The sequence below is a fragment of the Mandrillus leucophaeus genome, unplaced genomic scaffold, assembly GCF_000951045.1.
Source record: "Mandrillus leucophaeus isolate KB7577 unplaced genomic scaffold, Mleu.le_1.0 Scaffold341, whole genome shotgun sequence".
Classification (NCBI taxonomy): domain Eukaryota; kingdom Metazoa; phylum Chordata; class Mammalia; order Primates; family Cercopithecidae; genus Mandrillus; species Mandrillus leucophaeus.
In genome coordinates, this window is record NW_012103599.1 from 2,499,916 (window position 1) to 2,508,874 (window position 8,959).

The window sequence follows — 8,959 nt, forward strand, 5'->3', positions numbered from 1 at the left end:
CAACTGGGGTGAAGGGATTGCACTCCCTCTGCTGGGATCCTCCCCAGCCCTTCAGGTCTGAGAGGAAGGGAACAGCCTGCAACCCCCAACAGTAGATGTGGGGCTGCCAGATGCTCCAGGCAGGGCACCAGAAGGGGCTCACAAAGGCTTGTCCTCCAGGGAGATGACTGCACTGCCCCCCAGCTTCTCTGCCAGGGTGCAGCGGTCCTTGACCTCCTCATAGCAGTTTGCGTGTAATTCATGCTTGACCCCTGTCAGGTTCTTCTTGATGGAATCCTTGGAGCTGGAATAGGTCATTTTGCTGTTAAGGGGCGCAGACTCAGGGACCCAGAAGATAAACACCAGGTCCTCCTTCTTGCTCTCCTTGGTCCTGTAGGCTGTGTCATAGAGGGCGTAGTGGCAGTCCTTATCTGGCAGCATCCTGACAAAGGTGGCACAGGGGTTGTCGATAGTCTGGCCCACATTGCCCACCAGGATCTTCTTGATGACGTTCTTCTTGTCCTCACCAAGGCAGAAGAGCACTGCCTTCTTGTGCTTCTTCACCTCCTCTGGCATTGAAGACTTACGCACCTTCATGCCGTTGAACATGTTCATGACACCATCACACAGCCATACCGGAGGCCATGTTTCCGGAAGCGAAAAGGAGAGGGCTCGGAGAGCCACAGAAGACGAGAGCTCTGCAGCCACTGCCGGGACCCGACTGCCCTCTGCTCCTTCTTTGCACCATTAGATGAGGCTGCACATTGCTCATAGGAAGACTGCAACAACTTTTTAGCTGATTTCCCTAAGTCTGGGTGGGTCCCTCTTCATATCAGTCCTCCACACCTTGCTGAAGTAGCCTCCTGAGACACAGATCTGACTCTTTCCTGCTTAAAGCCATTTACTGCCTGCCTGTTGTCTATAGGAAAGGTCCAAGCTCCTTAGCATGATACCAAAGGGATTTTCAGACCAGCCCTTGCTGATCCATCTAGACTTAGGAGGGCAGCATATCAGAGTGATTATCTCCTTTACTGCCCCAGTGGCTTAACCTTTGTAGCCTCGTTTCCTCATTGCTAACATTAGGATGATAAAACCTACCTCATGGGTTGGTGAGAATTAATCAGCTCACACAGGGTTAGCCCTCGGTAAATGTTGGCTGGTATGGTTGTGTTTTTCCACTCTCTGCCTCACACTTTAAGATCAGGCTACATGGTTTTCTGCTCACTCTGTGTCCCTTTTCACCATGGTTAGTGCCTTTATTCCTGCCACCCACTCTTCTTGCAATGTCCTCCAAACCCTATTGCCAGGCTTCACGCTGGTTAGGCACATCCTCTTCCTTCTCTTGGATGCTCCATGCACATGTCGGCCATTGAGCTATAAATATCTACTAATAAGTCAGTTACTGCTGCTAGACTATTAACTTTATGGGGATGGGGGTTGTTTTATTTGTCTTTGTGTTGCTAGCACATAGCATGTGTTGAAGAAAATGGTGGATGAGTACACGAAAGAACAAAAGGAATTCACAGTCTGCTAGGGTATTTGGGGTCTAGGGATGAAGGGTGGAAGGCAGCTAAATAGCTTAATAATAACAGGTGAGAGAATCTGGGTAAAGTTGGGGCTGAGGTGAGAATTAGGCCCTATAGGAGTCCAGTGTAGGAAGTTTACTTGTTGAGTGTGGTGCATGTGGTGAGGCAGCCTGTTTAAAGTTACCTCCTCAATGAAATAAAGCAGCCCCTTTTAGGCAATCTTAATTACTCCCTTTCCTGAAAGAATCTATTGCAATTGGAAGGTCATGCAATCTGCCTTCTTGTAAGATCTTCAGTTCCTCGGAATACAATGAATTCTCTATTACCTGGAGGAGGGGGTAGAAAGGAGCTTCTTTTTAATTAAATTGTCTCTGCAACAGAAAGTGACTTTTTCCCGCCTTTTGAAGTCTTCCAGTTGTCCTCAGCCTGGCTCAAATCACTCTTCTTGAATTCATTGTTACATTAGTGCACCCTGCATTGTGAGTTATAATTTAATGTGAGCATGTCTAATTCCCTAATGAGATGGAGACTCTTTGGGAGTTTATGTTTTTTTTTTTCCCTGAAATGTCTAATGTCATACTTTTGAATTAAGAAGGCCTTCTACATATATTTATAGACTGGGTGAGTTTCTCCATACATGTGTTAAGAACTTTCAAATAATTAGAGCACAGCCTCGATTTCAGAATGCCAATGATCTTCTCCAGGGCTTCAGCTTCCCTGAAAGAACAGCTACTCAGGGCCTATTATGAAATGTTTAAGGTGCCATTTTTTATTAACTTTGAAATAAAAACAAGTATTTGGAAAATATTGATAAATGAACAAACAAAAAAACCTGAAGTAACCCTACTAGTAGTTGTGATAACTACTATTATAATAGCATTTGGAGTATGTCTCTATAATCTGTCTTCCTTGGCTTCATGTTTTTGCTTCTCTTTCTCTTTCAATAAGTGAGGTCATCTTTTATCACTCATCTGGCAATCTGCTTTCTTCTCCTTAACATCAGTAACATCAGTAGGTATTTATTAAAAGTGATGATGCTGGAGAATTTCTTTTAGGTTCCTGTTTCAACCCATAACCCACTGTTTTGCCTTTTTTTGCCACTGCCTGCCTTTTTTTGATTTCTGTTTGTCTCTCTGGATTGACCCACTATTGTGTTCTGATCTCTGATACCTGCATGCATCTTCATAGTAACTTCCAACTTTTGGAAGTGTCTGCTGTGCCCCAGATACTTGTATGTATTTTACCTGCTTTAAATATCTATTTTTGGATAGACTGGATATTTGTAGTCTCCATTTCACAGATGAGGAATTTGGTGTAGAGATTTAGTAATTTATAAAAGATCATGAAGCTTAGATGGAGCCTGAACTTATGTTTTTATAATCAGCACCTCCTCTAGTATGTGAAACTGCCATCTCTAGCTTCAAACTTCTTCTGGAATACTGGTTTTTGGGTGCCATGTCTAATCAGTTTTCAGCTCTACAATATTCCTTGAAGGGCACTGCAACCCACACCCTGGGGCCAGCATAGTGAATTTTATATTTTTTTATATTTTTTATTTGCGAGAGAGAGACAGAATGTGTGTGTGTGTGTGTGTGTGTGTGTGTGTGTGTGTGTGTGTTTAAGAAATCAGCTGTGGTTCTTGCTTTCACTCCTCGTGATGAGGCCTGCCCCTCACATCTGTTTTCAGCCCCTGTTCCTCAATACCAGAGTTATTTTCTATTAACTCAATGCACCTTTTCTTTGTAACTCTTGTCAATTTTCCCTCCAGCCACCTGCACAGTCTCTGGCTTGCTCTCAGGCTGTGAGTAAGTTCTTTGTATACTTGCTGTTTTCGATAACCTCAGCTCAAGATTTAATGTCAAGGTGGGGGCCCTATTAAAGATGCCATGAATCATCCTTTCTTTGTTTGAAGATTTCCGTGTTGGCAAGTGGGCAGATAGAAGTAGCTGTAGGTTTCCCAACCAGATGTACTGGTAGCTGAGATGCGGGCATTCAGCTGAAGTACATTCCTATCATTATTTGGCAAAGAAAGAGCCACTGAGATTAAGAGCATGATCCTTGCTTGTGATCTGGCTTCATCAACGGAATCATAGAGCCTCTGTGTTGGAAAGGGACTTAAAATCATCTGCAACTGCATGGCTCGATACTTGGGGAAACTGAGGCAATAGATAAAGGAAGTGATGTAACGTTATAGAATCCTCAGCCTTCAAGGGACTTTTGACATAACCTAACTCTGCGCTCTTATTTTATGAGGAAGAATAGTGAGGCCTCGAGAAGCTCACTAACATTCCTAATGAGGCACAGCATGTTACTGCAGAGCAAGGACTCTACTGACTACAGGACATGGGCCCTGGAGGTGAAGTCGCTAAGGGGGATCTGTAGGATTTGGCTGGTTACGAGAGCTGCCCGACTGTCTCCTCCAGGCTGGCTTCCATGGGCCTCTGTTGAACTATCAGTCGGGTGTTCTTGCCTCTGTCCCCACAGCCCTGTGGAGGTCTTCCTCCCCCTGACAGATGGTGACTGCCTTCTCCAGAGTGGTGGGAGTGAGGGAAACAGTGAGGGGAAATTAGGAAACAGGAAGCCAGGGAGAGGAGCAAGCGGTGTTGGGGCTGTACATGCTGGCTTGGTGCCTTGGTGTTGTGTGTTTCTAGAGGGTTTCAACTGTGTAGTAAAGACAGAACTTGGGGGGACATTCTCCCTGTAGTGGGACAGCAGTGTTCACAGCCTTCACAAAGTATTCCCCGCAAGAACTACTCATCCTTCACGGCCGACTTCCCTCATAGCAGTTCAGTCTTCTGCTGTTTCTTCTGGTACCACCCTCTAGATTGGGCAAGGAGAAAGATCAGGTTTGTAAAGAGATCTTTCTGGTCCTTCCAGTAATAAAGCCCCTTGGACAAGGGCCAGGGAGATTCATCTCCCAGAGACTCCTGTGCTCTAGGTGGTGGTAGAGGCTTCCTGCCAGAAGGATCTGAGGCAGAGGACGTGGATGGTGCCATGCTGGCGTCTCTGTGCATCTGGCAGCGCAACAAAGGACTTCTGTCTGCCCCGTGAGGCTGGGTCGATAAAACCCACTTCAATTGAAAGCCACCGCACTTTAGCAACTTGATAATTAAAATTCTAATATGTGAATTAAAGAAAACAAGGGGCTGTGTTCCTACCATTTTAAAATACAGCTGCAGTGATTCCACTATTGTTTCCTTTGACAGAGCTGTGGTTTTCCTACACACCTTTGTTTGAGGCTTTGATTCAGATATGCTCCCTGCGGCTGATAAGTCCCGTGTGTCTACTCACTCGTTAGATGGTGCGTGGGGATGATTCTTCTGTGATGTGGAGAATCAAAGATCGTGTCTTCAAGTTATGTGAGGTGGGCTAAGTGGCATCTCATCAAGAGCAGAGGTAAAAACAAAACTCATGGAAAAGGTACTTCCTGAGCTCCCTTTTTGTTTCCTGAGTGATTTAAAACAATAAAAGCCAAATCGAAGAGAAAACCGATGCAGCCGATACCTGAACCTACAGATTGATTTATTTCCGTGAACACTCTGGGAAAATGGCTACTTGTCGCTTTCTGTTATTAATAAAGAGGTCACTTTATCATTAGGCCTTTGAATCTGCATTTAATGGCTAAAGCAGATGGTTATAATTTCTGCCTTGGTGTGGCCACCTTATTAATAAAAAAGAACTGATGGAAACAAAAAGGCGTCTTCATTTTTAACTCCAGAAGCATAACACAAATGCTTTCCAGTCTTTCTTTGTGTGGCGAGCAGACCGAGTGACTGCAGTAAGATCCTGTTACACATTTGAAAAAAGACTTTGCAGAGTGGAGGTAACTCAGTTTGAATCCTTCTTTTGTTAAACTTTAAAAGAACACTATAAATATATGCCCCTTTCCTTGAAGAAGGTATTTCGAAGGAAGCTTCAGGATTATATTTAAAAGTCAATTAATATTTTAATAACATAAGGAAACTAAAAAACTAATTGATTTCAAATAGTGGAGGCCTGTGGTACTTTCTAAAATTATTCTTTTTGCTTAAACTACTATGAACTGCTTTTTTGGATTTAATTACTAGGCTTAGATGAATGTGCCATGTATCTTATTTTGGTTATTTTAAAATTCATTTGGAATTAAAAAAAAATCAATAATGGCAAAAACGTCTGGCAGTGGATTTCTGCTTGATTTCCTCAAGCCTGTATATTCCCCTGTAATGATCAGGAGTTTGAAATCATGGTTATCATCCTGGAAATTTTTTGTCCCCAAAGGGACAAACCTACATTCGTGAAGACAGAATGATTTAGAATCTTAATGTACCCAGTCAACCAAGTGAACAGAGCAGAAAAGTGCTGCGAATTCTTCACGTAGGCTCAGAAGAGCTCTTTAATTCACTTAGATATCTAAAGACTTATTGATATGTCAGGCTGTGGGCAGCGTCCTGGGGTCTGTTATGGCAATGAACTCCTCCTGGTCCTTAGGTGACAAGAATGGGATGAGTGTGCTATGCCTGGCTCTGAAAAAAAGAAAAAACATGGAATGTTAAGGATCTTAAAGTATTCAAGGGTTTCTTTACCCACTTGTTTTCAATCTTTTTTTAATTAATGATGTCTTTCAGAGCTGTCCATGGACCCACATTTAGAAGTGGTTTGAATTTCAAATTATCAGTGGTAATTATTGTTTTCTATTTCCATTAACCAAAGGCATGTATAGCAACCCATTCAGTTCATTACTTTATTGGTTTTTTTTTGTTTAGTCTTCAATATTTAGCCTGTATTTACTTTTGGCTTGGCACCATGCCAAGAGTTTGTGATGGCCATCAGGCTTGTTTAAAATGCCTAAAATAGGGTCAGGAGCAGTGGCTAACACCTGTAATCCCAGCATTTTTGGAGGCCGAGGCCGGAGGATCACTTGAGCTCAGTAGTTTGAGACCATCCTTGGCAACATAGTGACACCTCATCTCTACGAAAATTTAAAAAGTTAGCCGGGTGTGGTGGTGTGTGCCTGTGGTCCCAGCTACTCCAGAGGCTGAAATAAGAAGATCACTTGAGCCCAGGAGGTCAAGGTTGCAGTAAGCAGTGATGGTTCCCCACACTCCAGCCTGCATGACAGAGTGAGACCCTGTCTCAAAATAAATAAATGAATAAAAATAACTAAAATGCTCCAAAACAGTAGATGGATTTTTGTTTTTCCTCCCATCTCAGATTCCTGGATATCTAGACCAATCCATGACTAAGCCATCATGCTTTGTTTTCTTTTTCAACCTCTGATATATTTTAAGTACACAGAAAAGCAAACAAAAGTGACAAAACCCATTTTAGATAAAAATATTTTTTATTTGTTTCAGATTTTTGAAAGAAAGAAAACATTATAGATACAACAAAAGCTCCTGGTGTACCCCTCCTAAATCCTGCCTCTTTTCTTCTCCAGAGATAATCTCTCTTCTAAATGTGATGTCTTTTCATTCCCATGCATGTTTTTATATTTTTGCTCTCTGTGCATAAATGCACTAATAGGGCTACTAAAAATAGTGCTTTGCCTATTTTTAAATTGTGTATAAATGGGAACTTACTGGACCTGTCATACATCTTGCTATTTTTGCTCAACGTTATGTTTTTTATATTAACTTTGTTAATTTAGGAATTGCATGTTGATCTAAGAAGTTATTTTAGTACTGTGCAGTAAGTATGCACAGCAACTAAATCACAATTAATGTACCCATTCACCTGTCTTCATTTTTTGTGTATTATAAACAATGCTGCCATGAAAACTTTGACTTGTCTTTCTGTAAAAATGGGCAAACTTTTTCTAGGCCAAATACCTAGGAATAGAATAGTGTATGCATGTCTTTGGCTTCCCTAGGTGCTGCGGAATTGTTCTCCAACAACCTTATGCCAGTGTGAGCTCCTTCCTACAGGATATAAGTTCCCGTTGCTCTTTACCCTTTCTAACTCTTGGTATTGGAAGTATTTTTAGATTTTGCTTATTCAACATGTATGAGAGAAACTATCACAGTTTGGATGTATAAAGATATGTCAAGTTGGGTAAAGATGTTAGAGCAAAGATGAGATTTTTTTTTTCCTTTTCCTCCTGTTCTAGCTATATCGTTCTAGCTATATTATAGGGCAGATTTGAGTTTCTGCTTGAGTAGAATTATCTTCATCAAAGCCTACTTTGGTCCTAATTAGTTTGCTATACATCCATTGTACACAGAACACATTATGTACTTTTCTAAGGAACTGAAGAGACAAAGTCCAAACTTATAGAACCTATGTTGGGGGTGCATAGCAGGAGATACTGGGGCCCAATTTACAGTGGGTTCATTGCACTGGCCAGTGAATTCAGGGACCTTGCTCTCTATACCAGCAGAGATTGCTGCCTGGGTGGCTCTTTGGGTGTTTGGTTTGTTTATTTGTTTTTTGTTTGTTTGTTTGTTTGTTTTGAGATGGAGTCTCACTCTGTCTCCAAGGTGGAGTGCAGTAGCATGATCTAGGCTCATGCAACTTCCATCTCCCGGGTTCAAGCGATTGTCCTGCCTCAGCCTCCCAAGTAGCTGGGACTATAGGCGCATGCCACCATGCCCAGCTAATTTTTGAATTTTAAGTAGAGACGGGGTTTCACCATGTTGGCCAAGATGGTCTCAATTTCTTGACCTCGTGATCTGCTAGCCTCAGTCTCCCAAAGTACTGAGATTACAGGCGTGAGCCACTGTGCCCAGTTGCTTGTTGGGTTTTAATGTCCATAAAATGAGAGATTGCATTAGTCATTCCTTCTTCAAGTGCAGATTTTCTTTTCTGCTTTCAAAATTCCATGCTTCTAAGTGGCGTTGACCCTTGTTACTTTAAAAAGTCTTAAAAATCACTAATACTTAATTGGTATTGAGAACAGAAGAATTTAATGCAGGAGCCACCACTAAGTGAAGAGCAGTTAAAAATGCTAAGAAGTTACCTTCAAAATTCTAATCTAATTAAAATTATGTAAAAAAAGACCATCATCACTCATGTATAAAGATGACAGGGAAAAATAACAATGAATAGACTGTGGGTGATTATTCCCCTCATTGTTGTACTTTTCTGTTTTCCAAAGTTTTTTTAATGGTCATAGAGTAATATTCTTGGAAGAAAATAATAAGCATATGCAAACAATTATAAGCTCATTTGGTAGGAAAATAAGAAAGTGATTTATGCAAAACATGTGCTGGGCAAAGGAGAGAACACCTGTATATGAAAAATGATTTGTAATGATTTTGTAAATAATCCTATAATCCTTCCTTGGGTTAAGGTTGGTGGATGATTTAAGTGTTTTTCTTTAGGTTTTGCTGTTGGAAAGATCCAGGGAAGATGGAAGACAACTAGACTGGCATCTTACCTAAAAGCAGTGGCATAGCAGGTGGTAGAACAATTTGAGCTTCTCTCATTGGGTTTTAAGACCAAAGATGGAACGTATCTGAAAATAATAAGAGCTATTT

General features: G+C 41.6%; 1 pseudogene across 1 annotated transcript; it reads right to left on the minus strand.

Moving 5' to 3' along the window:
• Positions 1-6: 6 nt before the first annotated feature.
• Positions 7-711, minus strand: LOC105545893 (annotated as a pseudogene). Its single transcript, XR_001007013.1, has one exon. The product of XR_001007013.1 is annotated as a cofilin-1 pseudogene (transcript).
• Between the last annotated feature and the right edge of the window lie 8,248 nt (positions 712-8,959).